This window comes from Etheostoma cragini, chromosome 23 (assembly GCF_013103735.1).
Source record: "Etheostoma cragini isolate CJK2018 chromosome 23, CSU_Ecrag_1.0, whole genome shotgun sequence".
In the NCBI taxonomy this organism is placed as follows: Eukaryota; Metazoa; Chordata; class Actinopteri; order Perciformes; family Percidae; genus Etheostoma; species Etheostoma cragini.
Window position 1 is genome coordinate 10,516,807 of NC_048429.1, and position 20,437 is coordinate 10,537,243.

The following is a 20,437-nucleotide window of genomic DNA, read 5'->3' on the forward strand; positions in this document are numbered from 1 at the left end:
CCTGTTTGTGACCTGTACACAATTAATAGATTAAATAATGTGACCATTTCACAAACTGCCATGAGACTGGGCTGAATAGTTACCCAGAATTGTCTCTTTTTCTAGTTTCCGTTCTCCTTCTGCATACTGTGCACATCTGTCTCTCCTTTACTAGATGTAGAGAGCAGGAAGGCCAAGCCAGCTGTTTCTCTATTGTCCAGGTGCTTAACAGGATTACAAGGGGACCCAAGGCCAACCTATTTACACACACACACACACACACACAGCTATGCAGACTTATAGCACAAGGACACATCATACCACGGCTTTGTTGATTAGGGATGGAGCCATGCTTGGCCAAGCGTGCAGATATTGTGTTGTTGTGATGCTCAGTGTTACAAAATAGTTTAAAAAACATATGTATACACCACACTGCTAAAAACAAACAACAAAACAAATATATACATATGTATATATACATATGTATGTATGCATATATATATATATATATATATATATTTATTTATACACAGTTTTCAGTCATTCAACCCTGGTTTTAGTAGTACATCTGCATGTTATTCTTTATAGAGTGAACCTGGTGGTTATAATAATGATGATACACTCTAATGATGATAATAGTAATAATGTTTTGTCACTATGCTCTTTCTGTCTTCCACCAAATACCAACGTGACGGCATTTGGTTTAACACAATATGCTTAAAGCACAAACAGTGTTATAAAACCGGGTTATGAAGTGCTTCAAAGAAAACAACAACGCTAACATGCTACTGTTTTGTAGGTATAACGTTTACCACATTAAGTATTATGGTGCGAGAGGAAAAGCCAGTAGCTCATCGAAGTAATATGGATTCATCCTTTGTGCACGATGAACGTCTGGACCACATTTTATTGGAATCCACCCAAGAAGTATTAAGATATAGTCGGGTAGTGGTGGACCATTCTTCCAACTGACAGACATTTCCATCCATAGAGCTATGCCTCTTGCATTGCAAAAGGTTTAAGGACTAGATAAACCACAAAGGAACTTCTAACTCAGTTAGTAGGTCTAGCATTTGTTTGTATTAATCAGCAGTCAGTAATCTGATCTCTAGCGGTTCCCCTTTTTTCTCTCTGTTTTTTGTGTTATCCGAGTTTCCTTTTAAACTGTATAACTTGCTCAGGTTGAGTTTTGTAACAATCCTTTATGCACTTCGTGTTCGACACATTCTGTCAGGCTGCTTGTTGGTTTGAAATTCACTCTCACTCATTGACTCACAGGCTAAACATTATTTGGAGCTTGATTAGAAGATAGGAATCAGCTGTGCCAGTGTGCCAGGTGCCCAGGAGTAGCCATGTATACACGCACACACACAACAACAACAACAACAACAATCCTCTTTCTTTATTGAGATTTACCAATAAAAAAAAGAAGAAGTGATTTTCATAATATAACAGTCTGATTTGGGCTGAAACTAAAACATTTCTTAAAGGTTTGTTCTGCACAAATTTATGGTATCAAATATGGGAATGTGCAGTCATTCTGTCAAGCAAGAACTTGACTAACATGTAAAACACTTAACATAATTATCTTGATGGTATTAATATTTTTTTGTGACTGGAAGGCACTGAATTTCTCCTTTGAAATTTCAGTCTCACTCTCTTTCTGCCGCCCACTCCTCTGCTTTTCCACCTTCCGCAGGCACACCCTTCCCTTTGCGGAATAGAGCCCTTTGATTTTTATCAGTGCACCATCTGGGTTTAAAAGGGCTTCCCTGTTGTGAATTAATGTGGCCTTAATCTGGCCTCCCACACAAGGTGATAAAGCGGTGGCAGAGTTAGGTCAGAGGACACAAGATTAGCCATAGGCCACGGAGCTCAAAGTGGTAACTGCAATGTCGTGTGCGTTCTCACTTCCTGGTTCCAGCTGCTGGTGCACCCTTGTCCGTCTAATCCTAACTGAAGACAAGCTACTGCCTGCCAGGAAGGTAAGGAACTGTCCATTCTGTCCCTGATCCTCCTTATGTCGGTATATTGCGGTGCTCCATTTGGGACAAAAAAAACAAAAACATGTCATGTTCTTGCACCAAGCCGCCTCACCCAGAAAACGACCACATCGGTTGATTATACAGACAGCTGCCGACATTTTAACACTTTCTGTTACAATGCGATCTCTCATGTTTTACAGATCTAAAGCTGTAACGCAGTGGCGTTTGTGATGTCAAATTACGTCACGTTTCATCCTTTCAGTAGTTTTAAGTGTTTCATTTTAAGCCAATCCCTGATGTTTTACTAAACTGAGTAGTATTTTTATTAGTTAAACTTAACTAGTTTATGTTTAGTATGTGTTTAAAATTGTGCTTGCGTTAAAGTGACTAGATGTTGACTTTATGGACCTCTGAAACTGTGTAATTTTTCATCTTATTATCATATATGTCCTGTAACAGCAACCAAGACAAAGTGAAAAGAACACTTTTTTTATATAGTTTTAATAAATGCTTTTGTGGGGGACGATTTTCCCGCAAAGTCAAAAAATTATTTACAGCACAAAGAAAAGCTCTACAGTCACACATTCCTATGGGTTACAGATTTCGGTATAACACTGTGTCAATAGAGTAGCGTTGTAACAACCAGAATAGCCTGTGTTAGTGAGTAGCCACCCATGTAAAAGTTAGCAGAAGTTTTCTTTACATAGGCCTAATTGTATTTTATATGTATTTAAGAAATTATTTTTCAGGGCCATCATAGAAGAAATGGAAATTAAACGAAGAACAACTAAAATCTAAAAGGCAAAGTGACAGGCGACGTGCAAAATCACAGTCGGTCGGGCTTTCAACAGATAGACAATTACGGGATTGTAAATTATTCTAAATTGGCCCTCATATATGTAATATGTCTATTTCATTCATGAAATAACTTTACAATGCTCAATGTGGTTGTACATCAGTAGTCTATATTAAATTAAGTCAGCCTTCCAAGTAGCTTTCTGTTTTCAGTCTGTGCTTGTGTTGGCCTACTAGTTTCTTTTTTTCCCCTTGTCCCCCTGTTTCTGTGTAAAGTGTCCTTGGGTTTCATACTTATTCTATTTTAATCTAAGTTATTATAACATTGGTTGCGAAACCAAATCCTAATGCTTAGGCTCGGGACACAGTGACAGTGATACTTTTACCCGGTTTAGCTGACGATACACCCAGGCTACGTTACCGCAAAACTTGAAATGCAACGCTGCATCTGTAACATTTTCTCTTAATGTAAATAAAGGATTTTTTGGTCTGAGCAAAACATTCATCAACTATTTGACCTCCCAGTAACTCTAACTCCAACTTTTCTTTTCTTTTATTTCTTGGTCGCCAGGCAAGCGAATCTCTGCTCCTGCATTAGGTAAGTAAAATAAAATGTCAACCTTCTATTATAAACGCAAATGTTTTGACGACGTCAATTCCTTTATGATGGGAGGAGCCCACATTGAGTTCACAATTGAATACCTTATGTGCGCCACATTGTGTCCATAGCAAAAGGGGCCAGAACCTGTGTAGTGAATGGGCACACAGTATTGATTAGAGGCCCTCTGTGACTTAGGGTTTGGCTGGCTAACTGGTAGCGCTTGGCCTTACAGTCAATATGCTCAATGTAGTGCAGATTGTTGAACATACAGTAATTTGGCATATCCTAAAGAACACAGATCTATACTGAGTAAATCTATACAGCAGGTCAGCAGGGGACAAACATGTACATTTTAATAAATCATTTGTTGAGTTCTTTACTCACAGTTGGGTTTATCCCCAATGCCATTGTTTTAAAAGACAAATTTATGCCATTTTACTGGCTTGTGAGATCATTATGATACAACCATTTCTCTTACAATTGTGGAGCAAAGTTGGATTTGTAGACTACTTGTTCAAACTGTTACAAATTTGAAGGTTAACATGTTTATTATGTATAATGCTTGCCTGTTACAATGCCATTATAAGTTTTTCAAAATGTAGTTTTTCTATAGATTCACTCCCACTCAGGACTCCTAATAAACATGATTGGGCATGTTTAGCATCACATGGTTTTTATATAAACTTAAACCACTGTGACAGCAAGGGTTAAAAAGTTATTTCTTTTGTTACTGTTGTAGGTATAGTAGGAAGCCTCTAATACTGTGTGTGATGTTGGACCAGTAAATTCATCCTAAAGCGTCGCAAGATCAATTCACTGCAGACAAGAAGAGGTAAGACAAATGTCTCTACAAACATTAAATATATTTTTTCTTTTTTTTAGTGGATGATGAATTGACTGGAAAAACGAGATAGACATGATTAAAAAAGACTTAATAAATTAACTGTATCTTCAGATGGTAATAAAGCCATTCAGAGAGTTCAGGTTGTTGTTGTTGCATCATGACATTATTAAAATCACCAGATTAAAAAATCTAAGCATTATACTGATCTGCCACCCAACGCTTTTTATTTTACGCATTGCATCTGCTGGAGAGTCCCAAGGCGTCTGTCGTTGCACTCTTTTAGTGCTCATAATATTTCTAGATATTTCTAAACACACAATATGATACAAATAAATGTGATTGATGGCTTGATCGACTGGGCGTGCCTTTAGCACCCTGCTGGTCCCAATATTCGAGGAAAGTGAACCATAAAAAATTTACTGTCCCCACGTTGGACATTCAACAGCAAAAAAAGAAAAGAAAAGGGCTTTATGAGGAAAAGCTGACCCATCGTAGTCCAATTGAATGGTTGCATTTCATTCTGCAAAACATGTATGTGCAACATGAAACCTTTAGATTTAGATCTTAAAAGCCCAAAATTACCAACATGAAATAGAAACAGGAGTTGTGATACTGACTGTGATTACATGTGATTCCTATGACGTACAAATACAATGAGTAAAATTCAAACTCAAGCAAAAAGGCATAACAGCAAGGGCTGTGTTTTGTAAGTACCAAGTAAAAGGCTAAACAGTAACTATCTGTTTAGCATCGACATATAGGTCATTTCACAGATCATAGACTACATGGTTCAAAGCAGCCTGAACACAGACGGTTTAGTACACACACAAAGCTCTGACACTGGCTCTGTTATGACCACAGAGGTTAAAGCGATGCAAGGATCAGATGGCCTCTATGCCAATGAGGATTGTGGAGGACCCCTTTGTCACAAGTGCGGTGTATGGCACCACTAATACAAAATTGTGTACCTCAGTGAAGATCTTCTATTGACTACATTCATTTAATGACCAACAACCTACTTTAAACTCAAGCTTTAAACTAGTCTTTTAAAGGAGCGAGAGCCAGTCCAAATTATTTGCACTGGCATTATTTATCAAATCATTTTTTCTAGGAGTTTGGTGAATAGAAAAGTTTTAGAAAATCTAGTTTTAAACTGCTGAAGGCTAGCGGTTGAGCTGACCACTCCCTCTCTGTATTTCCTAGTCAGTGCACTGGTCTTTTGACTTGCCATTACATTTTGTTCACCATTGTACTCCAATTTGTTGAATAACAAGTTTAGGTATTTAAAAGAAAGCACTTTAGGTTTCTTTAAAAGACATATTTGTACCATCCGCTGTCTGCAAACCATCTCTTTTGTGGAACAGTTTTAATCTAATAAAGGAGGTTAAATAAAAGTGCAAAACAGCTAATAAGAAATTCTGGCTTCCCCAATTTTGGACTCTCTGCCCTCTGAGGCCGGCAAATGTCAACATCACTGCTCAACGGTGCCAATTCCGCAGATCAAAGTTTATTAAAATTAGACTAGACATTTTTTTCTGCTGATTTAGTTCACCCCTGCAGGTGAATCCATACATTATGGTGATTCCATTGGGATTGTTTTAAATGCTTGTGTGACAAGGATTAACACTACAAGGATAGAGCTACAAGAACATTCATACTCTGATATTTACAACTCTCTTTTCACCTTATAAAATCTCTTGTTTTTCTAATACAACAGCAGCCTTGTCAGTTATTTATGATGCAATACCAAGCCATTCTTTTTACAGCCACCCTGGACACTGAAAGGCACAGAAGGTCAGAGTGTAGGTTTTTATTGGCACATACCAATGGGGAAGTAATAATGCTGTCAAAATAATTTCACAGCATTTTAAGTGCTTGTTAAAGACATATCAGCCTGCCGGATATGATTAACGCACCTGTGCGCACACTATATGCCATATGTTTTAATCAAATTTATCTTATTTTAAAAATTGTAGGGTGTCTGGCACTAGGGCCTTATTTGTTACCTCCCTCGCTTGACCTGACATTTTGCAGCGGTTGTCATAGCAACAATGCAATATGACAAATCTGATGATAGAGGAGCACTAAGCGAAGATCTGTCACTGAAATAGCCTCATATGGTGGAGACATGCTATAATGATGTGTGTACTTGTGTGTGTGCACACAGGTGAATCAACACACTTCTTCTGCTGAGTCCACACAAAAGCCAAATCGTTTTGGTTTGATTTGACCTGGGAGTTCTCTTCTGACCACCATCATGACAAAGAGGAGCTGCCAAGTGTGTTTGGACAGTAGATCGTATATTGATGGCAGACAAAAACAAATAAAACTTGTCTATGTGGTTGTGGTTGACTTAACGTAACCTTCACAAAGACTTTTTACAATAGTAGAACATCTAACAAATAATGTTTGAGAAGCCCCAAAAATATTTTGTTAAGAGGTTGTGTTTGGTGGCAGAGGGTCGCCCACATAAACACAATGGATAAGGCATTTCTTCATTGGATACTGTAAATGCTTCCTGTTTACGTCTTTGCATCCTATAATCCTTCTGTTTGTTAGGCCAGTCACTTTTTATTTGAAATTAGAACTACTGTTTGAATTAAATTGTTGGTCTGGAATTGTGTTTGTGTTAAGAAATGCTATGTACAAGCACAACAGACATTGTCTTGTAGTCCAACAGGGGGCATTCCTAAAATTGCAACCTGTTCATCTGCACGCCCGGTTGACTAGTCAGTGAGCTAAGCATTTGTTGTACTCTGTACTAATGGAAACTAGAGACAAATAGCAACCCAGGCTAAATAGTTCATCTCACCATGTGAGGAAGCATTTGGGATTCCACAACATAAATGGAAAAATCTTGCATAAAGGTTTTTTTGCAAATTTAGTAAAGCAACTGTCTACATTAATTCTGCAAAGTATTTTAGGATTAGGCCACATGGGTTGTATTTAAATTTCTTTCTTTACTTACAGGCTTACTCTGGTTGCCATTCTTATCTTACTATTAAGTCTGACCTTCTAAAGCACTATGACAAGAGATAGTGGTGCATCTGATCAAGTGTTTGGGAAACGCTTTCAGATTTCTCTGAACCTCTCCTGCCAAGAAGAAGCACTTTCCCCTTTGTTGACCTTTATTGGTCAATTCATCAGAACGGAGCATAAGGGCATGTTAGGGTCACCCTGTGTCCCAGTGGGGGTCCTCTTCGGTCAGAAAGATCAAAATGGTTAAGAGGCTTAATCTCATGAGAGGGAATCTTGTTCAGTGGATCCACGATGCCAAAAGATCAGTAATGAGTCAGAGTTCAAATGGCACCACTCAACCTTTCATTCTTGTTCAGCTTTCTTTCTTCTACGAAGTTCTGTAAAATGTTCTGAAATGTTTCAGAAGAAAAAGAGTTCTGTTACTTCAAAAAGTTTGTTTAGCCTTTCAGCGGCAGTATATGTCTGACCCCACAGATCTCTGCAGATCGAATCTCTCATCAGCCATCACTCTTGGATTTATTATTGTGTTTTTCCGTTTCACACAACTCCACTGTGTTGGAACAATAGTGAGTTTTTTCTCCATGTATTCCATACAGTGTGGTTGTGTAATCTAAAAGTATGCTGCTAACACATCCAGACATATCTGGCATTGCTTTTTCAAAGTACAGCTGTAACACAGTATGTGTGTGTGTGTGTGTGTGTGTGTGTGTGTGTGTGTGTCTGTGTGTGTGTAAAGTAATATTAGAACTAGCTCTTACTCATCTCGCCCCCTTCACTACAGACATTACCACATACATCTGCGGGGAGAAATTGCTTTTTGATTGATTTTGATTCTCAACACTTTTTATATGCATTGTAACACACATATGAGAGAACATGTAGCAATACCTGTGTGAGCAATATGATGCAGGTAATTAAAACCACTTTTTAAAAGGTTTGAAGCACCCAGATAAGACATTTTTAAAACCTGATCCGACCGCATTGCTGAGTATCTATGTTATTTGTGAGGTTACTTGATCTAAAAGGCCATGTTTGGGTTTTATGATAATTTCAGTGTGGTCTGGCCTCGCAGCTTCCATGAGTGTCTTCAAGTGCTGCAGTGGCAACCAAGACCACTCAAAGCTTTTAGAGCATGTGGGGTATAAATATGAAGAGTTCTATTAAAAACAGCAGCATCCAATCCTGCCAAACATAGTTATAGCTTAATGCAGGTCTTGATGGAAGAACATTAGGGGCATTTAACAGGCATCTTCTATGCTCAGGTCTCTTTGCTTCCCCAGCCATTACCTTTTCACCACCTCCTCAAATTTTGGGTGCATTTTCAGGTATTTGTCAGCCATTGTCCATTTCTTGCTCAGAAAACTGTTGCAGCATCATGACACATACAAAAAGAGAGAGAGAGAGAGAGAGAGAGAGAGAGAGAGAGAATTGCTGCAACTAAAATTGAATTTAAAACCAGTAAATGAAAAGTGATACCATGTACCATGAGGTGTCATATTCATGCTACAGCAAAAATAATAGAATTCCGGCAAAATCATTGCCCTTGATTACATATGTCGTTGTCCTTGTGACCTGGGCATAGAGCTGTAACTAGATGACAATGATTTTAATATGCAGTAATGTAATCTCTTGCCACTGTGGGTTTGCCTTAGCTAGAGCATATTAACTTAGACTCAGACTTCTCTTTATTAATCCTTTTTGGATAACTCCCGCAAGGAAATTGAAATTTCCAGCATCTGTTTTTTAATATGGGAGACAGTATAGAGAGAAAAAGAGGAAGACAGTATAATAATAATAATAATAATAATAATAAAAAAAACAATACAATAAAAACCTTTGGCTATAAAAAAGACATTTGCCATAAATTATTATATTATAAAGTGTCAGTGTTGAGTCAAGTATAATTGATTTCTCACAAAAAAGTTAGATTTTATTTCCATCATTTACACTTTCAAAATGACAGAAAATAAAAAAATGGCATCTGCAACATTTTGGGCATCCTGCAGAGTTAATACCTTGTACTTCCCCCTTTGGCAAGTATCACAGCTTGGAAACACTTCTTGTAGCCAGCCAAGAGTCTTTCAATTCTTGTTTGAGGTATCTTTGCCCATTCTTCCTTCCAAAAGTCTTCCAGTTCTTTGACCTTTCTGGGCTGTCATTCACACACTGCTCTTTTAAGGTCTATCCATAGATTTTCCATTATGGTGAGGTCAGGAGATTGTGAGGGCCATGGCAAAACCTTCAGTTTTTGAGGTGTGTTTAGGATAGTTATCCATTTGTAGAAGAAATCCTCTCTTTAACTTCAGCTTTTTCACAGATTGCATTCAGTTAGCATCCAAAGTTTGCTGTAATTTTATTTAATCAATTTGTCCTTATACTTGTGAAGTGTTCCCTGTGCCACTGGCTGCAATATTACCCCAAAACATGATTGATCCCCCCATGCTTAACAGTTGGACAGAGGTTCTTTTCGTTAATTCTGTGCCCTTTCTTCTCCAATACTACCTTTGCTCATTCCGGCCAAAAAGTTCTATTTTAACCTCATCGATCCACAGAACTTGTTTCCTCAATGCATCAAGCTTGTCTATGTGTTCATTTGCAAACTTCAAACGCAGATTTTTATGGTGGGAACACAGAAGAGGTTTTCTTCTAATGACTTTTCCATGAAGACCATAATTGTACGAGTATCTCTTTGTAGTGGAATGGTGTACCACAACTCCAGTGTCTGCCAGGAGTTTCTGGATGGATCGTGCAGCCAAACGTGGGTTTGGACTTGCTTTTCTCACAATCCTGTGAGCTGTTCTGTCTGAAATTTTTCTTGGTCTTCCAGATTTTGCTTTAATTTCCAGTGTTCCTGATGATTGCCATTTCTTAATTACATTCCAAACGAAGAATATTGGCACCTGCAAACCCTTTGCTATCTTCTGGGAGCCTTCTCCTGCTTTGTGAGCGTCCATTTGGGGAATTTTCAGTTTCAGTTTTCTAGACAACGGCTTAGAAGAACCCAAGGTGCTGATTGTTGGGGAAAGATGTGCCTGGGCATTCAAAACCTTAAGATTGACATCACCTGGTCTTTCCAGACGATGATTGAGAACAATCCATGACGCTGTCAGGTCTTAGCTTTCCAAAGGGGGCGGTGCATGCTAGAAACTCTGCAGGGCACCCAACATTTTGCAGACACCATTTTTTTGTTTTCTGTTATTTTGAAACTGTAAATGATGGAAATAAAATCTAACTTTTTGTGACTTATTATACGAATGTCTAATCTGTCATTTGATGCCTTTTAGAGATTTTTTCATCTTTTCTTTGCTTCTTTATGCACATTAATACAAATTTTTACCTGGGGTGCCCAAACTTTCAAACCCCACTGTACATGTAATGTTTTCGGCCTATTGGCAGACATCCATTTGAAAAGTAGGCAATTGCCCCACTACATGTCCACTGAAGTTTCTAGATTACACACAAATTTGTGATCCTCAACATTCTGGCAGACTGGAAGTGAGGCAGATGTATGAAACTTCAGGGCAGTTGGATGAGGATCAGGTGTGTTGAATACTCAATGCCAGACAGGTGTGGAAGTGGGCCAATCAGGCAACCAGCACCACTTCCCGCAGCTTGATCCAGTGGTAAGAGAGAGATCACAAAAAGAAAAACTAAACTAAAACATGCAACTCAGTCCACACACAACTAAAGAGAGAACTGAAAACAAAACACATTCATAAACATACCAGAATGTGCAATGTTGTTGAGACACAATTAGTACAATAGCAAATCTCTTGACCAATAAAATCTCCTTTAGAAGGTTACATGTTGTACTTAACAACCATACTTACCACTATGAGCTACACAGTGTAATAACCAGCATAAATACTGTTGTGCATGTGCGTGGTGTACATAGTATGGAGACTATAAAAGGAAACATATCGGTATGAACTGCAGAGAAAGAGAAGAGAGAGATATGAAAAGAGGAGACATGAAAAAGTAGTGTAAGGAGGAAAAAGGGGAATAGACAGTAAGAAAGAAAGATGGAAAGAGAAAGATGGACAAATGAAGAATCCATTGATCAAAAAAGATAGGGTTGGCTTGCCCCGCTCTGGGTGAGACAAATAGACAGGGAGACAACCATACTATACTTGACACTGACAGAGCTACTGCTGTCTGTGCCCGTCATGCTCCCCTGGTTCCAATGCATGACAATAATCCTGCTCCAGACTGCATGGACAATAAAAAAAACAAGACTGCATGAAATGACACCCGGCCAGTGTTGTAGTACAAAACTTTAGTTGTCAACAAGTGCTTTGTGCCTTTTTGAGATTTCGTGATAATTTGATGTTAGACTAACTGTATTGTACGGGCATCCTGTCTTCTTTATATTTCTTTATCTCTAACATCATTCAAACTTAAATCAGAGCTGTTGGCAAGATGTTTGGGGGAGTAAACTTTTCAATCCTCATGGTAATTATTTCTTAAGAAGTCATCCCTAAAAGAACTCAGCTAATCTGCTTTATTGCAACTATGAGTGCAGTTTGATTACAGTTGGTTGACATAACTGCCAATATAAGCAAACAACCCCACAATTCTCATCATGATGACTTAAATGTTAACAAACTCTGATTGGTGCACGGAAGCCTGTGACATCACCTTTTTTCTAACTACAAACAAGTAACAAATCCAAAACAGAAATAAAAAAACAATATAGAAATCTCTCATGTTGCGATAAAACCGTTGCACTTATTTGTCGTGTCATGTAGGACCCGGTTGCTCATAGTAAGAAGATGATTGACAAAATAGGGTTTTTAGGCTTTTTAAACTGCACTGCCACTGTTAACACATTTCAATTTAAAAGCAATTTTTCCTGTGGACATGTAACAACTGTCAAATATAAAATGTAGCATCTCAAAAAACCTTCAATATTAAATAATGAGGTTGCTTCAAATGTTACCTTTCACAGTGTCTAACATGGATTCATGGCTTTGGTCAGAAGATTTGTCCTTTCACAGGACACAAACTGGGAGTCACAAGTCATGGCAAAACACATCCCACACATACATAACACATCTCAACAAAAAAAAAGTGTAAATATTGTGTATATATATATATATATATATATATATATATATATATATATATAAACAAAACACTTACATCCAGGAAACGCTCATTTGTTCCTCGGAAATGTCTGAATCAAAACCACAATCATTTTTCAAAACTTAACTGGTTGTTTTGGTGCCTTAACTTAACTGTCATCGCCGCATGACACTCACATTTTCTGGCTAAACTCCACTACATGGCCCCTAAGACCTGCTGATCATGGAGATCTAGGGGTGCCTGAACCCGGCTCACAAGTACCTTTTGGTTGCTAAACAACTGCCACTGGTAACCGGCGTCCCAGAGCTCTGTAGCGGCTAAATACAACCAGCAACTGCCGCTCAGACTTTGTCCTATCGGACTATAGACTGTTCACGTTAGCACTTCACTTTGTTCAAAATACGTTTATTTTAGGTATGTTGGTCAAGTAGCATTGATTGAATTTGACGGGTGATACATTTCAAATTTTCAAATTTCCACTACCTTAATAGAAAATGTTTTCTGTCTTTTTTTGTATCTTATTTGAATAAATAAAATGCCATCATTGCAAGAAAATGCAAGAAAATCCTTTAATAACTCTTCTACGCTGTGAAAGAATTACACTGTTTTTGCAATTTCAAAAGCTTCAAAGGCCCAGCAGCAAGATAGGAGAAATGAGAAATCGAATTTCCCCCTTAGTAGAGCATAATGAATGGATTTGTTCTTTTATTATTTATGTTTTTCTGCTTCACTTTATATTTGATTTAATGTTTTCCACTTTTAAACTTGGAGCCCCCATTTATTCCTCTTACTGGCCAAATAAAAGTTGGAGTGGGTAATTAAAGTGGCAACATAAATTTCAATTACTGATTCCAATTATCTGAAATTGGTTTCACCTCCATCTCACAAACAATGACAAAATAAAACAAGCTCCATTAAACTCAGCACACACCCACACAGACATACACATTGCACATGCAAACACTTTTACATGCAGAGGCACACCACAGGAATAATACAATCCTACAAAGTAATGTAATTATTACAATATTAAATAATACAGAGCAATTTGTATGTAATCATGAGATGCGTACGTCAATTAAACAGCACAGTAGGATTCAGAGGGTCGGTTACATTTTCAGTGTCTGAGAAGAAGGTAATCAAACCCAATTAAAGAGCTGCATTTGAAAGACTTGATGGCTAAATGTGTTAAAACAGTTTCAGATTCAGAGAAGTACCCTCACAGGTATTTGCTTTCTTGTCATATCAGATAAAAAGATTAATACCACTCTAAATTCTGTTCCGTGAATACAGCCATCAGCCACTTGGCTAAAAAAAATAAGAAAGAAACCTTTTTAAGGATTCAACTATGGAGTCGTGGAGGCTGATTGAGATTAGTTTTTATTTGTTTTGCTACTTCCTTGAAGGGAGGACCTGTTGAGTCGACCCTTCTGTTCAGCTGCTGATTATCTTTTCACGGTAGAGAAAAATATGTTTCTCATTACAAGCATTGGAGATTGATTGCGGTCTTCTTGCCCCAGCCCAGTGTATCTGATTAGCCTGCGATGGAAATAATTGCTTTCTTTTTGTCTGAGGAACTGGTTCTCATCTGCAGGATTGTCAGTCTGGCTGCCCACACCAGAGCCCAGTTCTTTCATTTGTCTGAGGGTCTTCAGGTCACAGTTTCATTCTTCACTGCACATGCAAATATGCTCCTCTGAATAATACTTTCTATCTTTAGTTGAGGCAAGGGTTTTAATAGTAGCAGCATTAGAACAAATGATTGATATATTTGTCTATAGCTACATATCTATTTTTGCCTTAACTTTCAGTTAGATATTCAGTTGGATATTATTCTATTACTTCAAGCCTTATTGTTGTCTCTGTCTCACTCTCTGCGTGCTTGGTTCTTTTATGCTTGTGTAGTCTGTCGGCACCTGGACATTGATGAACAACAATCCACGTTCAATTTCATTTCAGTTTTATTATATAGCGCTAAAACACAACAAGTTATCTCATTGCGCTTTTCAGGAAAGAGCAGGTCTAGACCGTATTCTGTGATGTTATATACAGAAAACCAACAATTCCCACCAAGAGCAAGCACTAGACAACAGAGGCAAGGAAAAACTTTTCTTTTAAGAGGCAGAAACCTTGAATGGAACCGTGGCTCAGGATGGGCGGTCATCTGCCTCGACCGGTTGGGGGTGAGGGAAAGAGACAGAGAAAGAGACACACAGACAGACAGACAGACAGAGAAGAGACAGATCCAGACAGTAGCCTTCATTTGTATGTCTCAATCTGTCTAGACTAGAGTCTTGTCAGCCTGATTGTCCACACAGTAATCTCAATTTACTATATTGGTGTACCTTACACATCTATTGCAAGTATTTTGCCCCACAGGCTTCCCTCTGTTGCTTTACCTGAATTGTCTTCCATTTTTTTCCAAGTTCAGTTTCTTCAGTGAATTTTTCCTTATTCAAAATGAGCGTCTAAGGATAAAGGGTGGTGTTCTGTGTGCTATATAGATTGTAAAGCCCCTTGAGGCAAGTTCAGTGTCACGTAAATAAAATTGACAGAAAGGTTTTGTTCAACATCAGTGCACCCCAAAACAAAACATCTGTCTAAGTCCTGTCTTGTAAGTAAAGCCTTTTAAAAAGTGTCATTGCTTCCTGTTGTTTCATTTTCTCCAGGCTAGACAGTCCAGATGTTACTGCTAATGAAGAACTGTTTCACAAAGCTCGAGACGCATCGCAACAGCTTTGTACCTATCATCTGCCAAAATGTAATCCATCAGCCGTGTGTCATGATAGTTTTAGTAAAAAGCTCTGCATACAGAATTTGGCAAGTTACCCCATTATCTGCAAACAACAATCTCCAAATTATGAGAGACAATGTGTTGGGCATGAGCAGCAAGATAAACTAAGTGTGTCAGATTGTGTTTGCCCTGTTGAAATGTGAGGAGAAATACTGAATATGGTGTGTTCACTAAAGCTTTTTAACCTTTTATATCTATAAATGAAAGATGGATTAATGGCCAGTGGTCTAATTTATAAAACTGGGCGTGGGGTCCTTACTAAAAGTGTACGTACGGCCAAAAGCCCAAAATAGTGTACTGCAAAATAAATTCAGATTAACAAAGCGGTGCATACGCACATCTGCAATGTTCCCTTTATAAATCACAGATTACCCACAAGTGTGCATACTTTAACCAGCCTCTCAATCCACCCTGTGCACGCCCATTTTTTACCATAAATAGTCAATGACCCTGACAGTTGTACTTTTATTACGCCGAATGATGGCGACTGGAGGGGAAAAAGCAATTTCCCTCTAGAAACAGACATTAGCCCCCAGAGTGGTGAGGGACCTGTATTTGGACCGGGGTTTCATGGCACCAGTGTGTTGCCCCCTCTACTGGACCCAATTCACTACACAGATCCAAGAACGCAGCTTTGGAGAATTTAAATCGGCATGTTAGCCAGTCATTGTCATGCTCAAGTCTCTCATGATTCTTCCTTTGGCGTAGTCCTCCTGCAGTGTGCTTGGGGGTCACCGCAGTATTTATGCGTTTTACAATTTGTGATTGTTAACACCTTGCCAAATCCACGGCATCAACAAGTGGTATCCCACACCCCAATATACAATTTGAAGACAAAAGTCTAACAAGCAAACACATTTTTCTTCATTAAGGTTTTTTCATGAACAGTACTAAAGTTTTATAGGACCTATAACGAGGATATTACGTGTAATGATCACGCGAGAGTTTAACGGCTATAATTCCAGAGTTTGAAATTTGATGATATATGCACAGTATGAAAGAAAGATATTTAGTAATGTACACTGTGTTCTGCCTTTATCTAATGCTAGGGTAGTATCCTGCATTCCATGCAGTCGGGCCATCTTCTCCGCCTGCGCTCCATAGCGGACAATGTGACAATGTGACAATTAAATATTGACAATACATTTTTGTTTAAGATTTAAGTAGGATTTTAAAAGGTGTGGTTGGAACAAAAATGTGGATAATATGGAGTGAAAAAAGTGTGTGAGGGATTAATACTTGTTATTCCCACATTTACTTTTTGCAGTCTGACTTCAGTTCACCACCTCACCATCTGCGTTGCCAATTCCCATTGTCTCCAAAATGTGTGTATGCATGGGTCAGAGTGTGCCTGCAGGACCGCACATTCTCCCATCAAGTTTGTTTTTTATAAATCACAACCTTTGCGTGGGAAGTGGCCTACGCACATTTCCAGCCCTGTAATGTGTGGAAGCCACGTTTATAAATGAGACCCCAGGTCTCTCTCTCCTGTATCTAACATCTGCTTACAACCATAATTATTACTCATCATAGTTCATTGTACCTCAGATCTTGATTGGGGTCATTCTAACGGTTAAAGGTCACTAAATAATCCCCATGCTCCGCTGGTATTTCTTCATACTTTTCACACCACAAGTGCTTAATCAGACAGAAACCGTGACTGAAGCATGGAACTTTAAATAAGTAAATTGAAACAGGATTGCATGACTGCACGACAAAAAACTATAATCTGTCAAAAGCTTATTTACTCAAATAGGGGTTTAATTGCAAGTTCTCAAAAATGCTATGACAATGTTGCATTTTAGATGGCAAAACCCCAAAACTCTAGGAAGACTAGCAACCAATTTATGAAACGTGAAGCTAATTGTAGAAGATGATAGGGATCTAAAGAAGATGTTAAAGACAAGAAAATGGGAATGTTATATTTAACTATCTCTATGTCAATAGCGAATGAACTGAATAAGTAATCACATAATGGACATTGAATAAAAACAGAAATAGAAAAAAGCCAGAAAGAAAATCCCAAGAAGATTGACTTTGGATGACACACCTTCTCCCTTCATACACCACTCTGTCCCCTTCGCCCGTCTCACCACCATGGGGAGCAGAGCACTCAGCCGCTCTGCGCCCCGTCTCTGGAACTCATTACCACCCCAAATTAAATACATCGATTTATTCCCCCATTTCAAATCACAACTCAAAACACATCTGTTAAAAACTGCCTATTCCACTTAAATGTCTATTGTTCTGCTTTTTTCTGTTGTTATTGATGTAAAGTATATTTTTGCTGTTTTTAAAATGTCTTATGTACGAACAGTGTCCTTGAGTGTGGAGAAAGGCGTCTTTAAATTAAATGTATTATTGTTACATATGTGACCTATATCTCCTCCTAAATTAGCCCCCCTCTCAGATCATGAAGAGTTGTTTGCATTAGGGTTACAGTAATATATCACTGTCTGACCCTATTACCCTAAAGCCCCTGCCATCTGACCTTTAACCTCATCCTGACGTTCAGACACACTCTGGGGTCGCGCCCTCTGTTCACGATTGTCACTTCTCTAACCTTTTGCTTGAGAAGGAAACCGTGTATTTGTCACAAGAGATTGACGAGCCCCACGTGTAAACCGTCTTGCATGTATCCTTCTTGTTATGGCAAAAAAGTTACTATGAGCCTTATTTTGTATTTCCTTTCAGTGGTCATCACTTCATACAACCCTAGTCTGTTTGTCCACAGAGCACACTCTTTACATTTTAAGGTGTGTGACAAATGGGTTCAGAAATCAACCCTGACAAAAGGTAGTCTGGAATCGATGGGTGAGGCCTCACTGTGCAAGGGGTTAATGGTTTGTTGAGAGATAGGGATTGTACATTTCTGCTTTTTTGGGATTTAGTTTGCTCGTTTTGGGACAGAATACAGGGGAGACTGATGGGAGAGGAGAGACAAAAAATGGTGTCGTGAACCCAATCACGGACCAAACTCAAACATTTGAAACACCTCACACAGTATGTGCCTTTGTGAGGTAACCCATGAGTGGCTTTGTGTATTTGAAGAGATTTTTTCCTAAACAAGACATGTTAGTAGAGCTGCAGTATCCCCAAGTCACTCATTGCACAGAATTGAGACAAATTATGACAGGGTCACGTGACGTTAGGCTTAGGCTATATCTCAATATTTGTTAATCTATAAATACATATTAAACAAACTCAAACCCACATTAACGCAAGGTCTTCATTTCCCATGGTTTCTTTAACATGAAAAACAATGTGTCCTTCTGAAGTGTCCTTGAGTAAGACATTTAATCCTTACTTTCTCACACATGTCTTCAGTCTAGATCAGGGTGACAGCTAAATTTCATATCTAAAAAGTAAAGAAACCTCCTCTCTTCAAGCTGCTTACAATCTTTTATCCAAACAGTGTTACCCAAAAGTAAAACTGTAGCATACATGACTTGAAGAGAAGGCTTATATAAAGGCTTACTCTTTCAAATAGATGATTAGCAACTAATCTGCTCTCACGGAGGAGCTCTGGTTGTATCAGCAAGGAGTGAGCTTGATTTAGAGACTCAGCTAATTTGGGTAATGTTCAGGAACAATGGGAAAAAGGGGCTTCACTGTGTCATCCTCAAATGAGCAATGCGTGGCTATGGAATCATTTCTCCTGGGAATTGACAGGATATGGTTCCTTTTTGTCTGAGAGTCATTTCTTCACATTGAGGCGGTGATGTCATACTGGGTTCATGCACGTCATACTTGAACCTTTTCCCCCCTGCATCCTTCTTCTCCATCCTCCCTCATAGTCAGGTTGTGATTTGTGAAGAAAGCAGAAAGAGGAGGTTTGTTGATCATGCACAACAAAACAAAACATGCAAGAATCAAATCCCCCTTCCAATACCATGGATATAGTGCCACTCGGCCGGCCTTTCCAAAACACTTATGCACTTCAATATCCAATGGAAAATGATCTCAAAATGAAACAGGACAACGTGTCAACATAAAACACAGTGCTTTCAAGCGGGACAGCCGAGTTCACTATAATTTTATGTGGCAAAAACAAAATACTTTCACCCAAGAAATGCTCGTATGTTCCTGGGGAGTGTTTCAATCTGAATCCAATCTTTTTCCTAAACTTAACAATGTGTTTTAGTGCCTAAACTTACCTGTCATTGTCGCATGATGCTCAATTTTTCTGACTTAACTCGACTACCATGGCCCCTAAAAGGACGTTCATCTGGCGTTGCCCGTAACCGGCTCGCAGTCACCTGTTGCCGGTTAAACAACTGCCGCTGGTAGCTGATGTCCCGTAGCCTGTAGCAGCTAAACACAACCAGCACCTGCCGCTTGGACTTTATCCTTCTACGGCACTAAAAACTCTTCACGTTACAGCGCTTGATGAGAGCAGATGACCACTTTGAAGAGGGAATACATTTTGTCCCCTACTGGGGATAATCATAATAATTGAGGGATATGTAGACCAGAAAAGGGGGAAATCCCACGCATCCCTCTGGCAAATTTCACCCTGCTTATAGTAGTCTATCATGGCCAGACCTACCTTCACAGCGCTGTGGAGGAGGGTCTGGCTAGTCGTGACAATATTCTGGTATGAGACAAAAATGGGTTCTGGTTTATTGGCATTTCTTTAAACCAGTCTCAATCGTCTTGGGTGCCAGTAAGCGCCAGACGAAACCACAAGCGAAACGGCAAAATAGCCTCGGGAATTAACTTTTTTCTTGATTGGAGAGATAGTCTAGCTAGCCGACTCAATTCACCCTGCAGAGATTAGTTCAGGCAACCTATCCCTCACAAAGACAAGCATGAACAGAACAGATGTTTCTACAAGTAGTTTGCATGGGTGTCATTAAATAAGTGACATTATTGCATGACAGGAGCACAGTTAGCATCCTCACGTGGAATGAAACTGGCAGACTTGTCTTGGAGGTTGGTATAGGAACTTACTGAAAAGTAACCTAAGCATCTGCTGTGCTGTTCATTTTAGCACCCAACTGTGGCACAGTCTGCAGCCTATTGTAACTCCCCTGAGGCTTTTATAACAGATGGCAGCAAAAGAAATTAGTCTATTTATGTGTGTGTGTGTGTGTGTGTGTGTGTGTGTGTGTACATTTTTCTGCTTATGTGCAAAAAATCTCTAGTTTGCATCTCTACTGTATGTTGTGTACACACGGTATGTATGTATGTATGTATGTATATATGGAGATATATACATATCTCTATATATACAGTATATATAGTGGTCCCTGCATTGCGGAAATGTTTTGCTGGATTTTCTCCAGGTAATTACAGAGTTAAAATGCCACCTTAAGCTTGAAGATTAATACTGTTGAACTGTCGAGGAAAACAGGTGTTTTGTTTGGTGATTG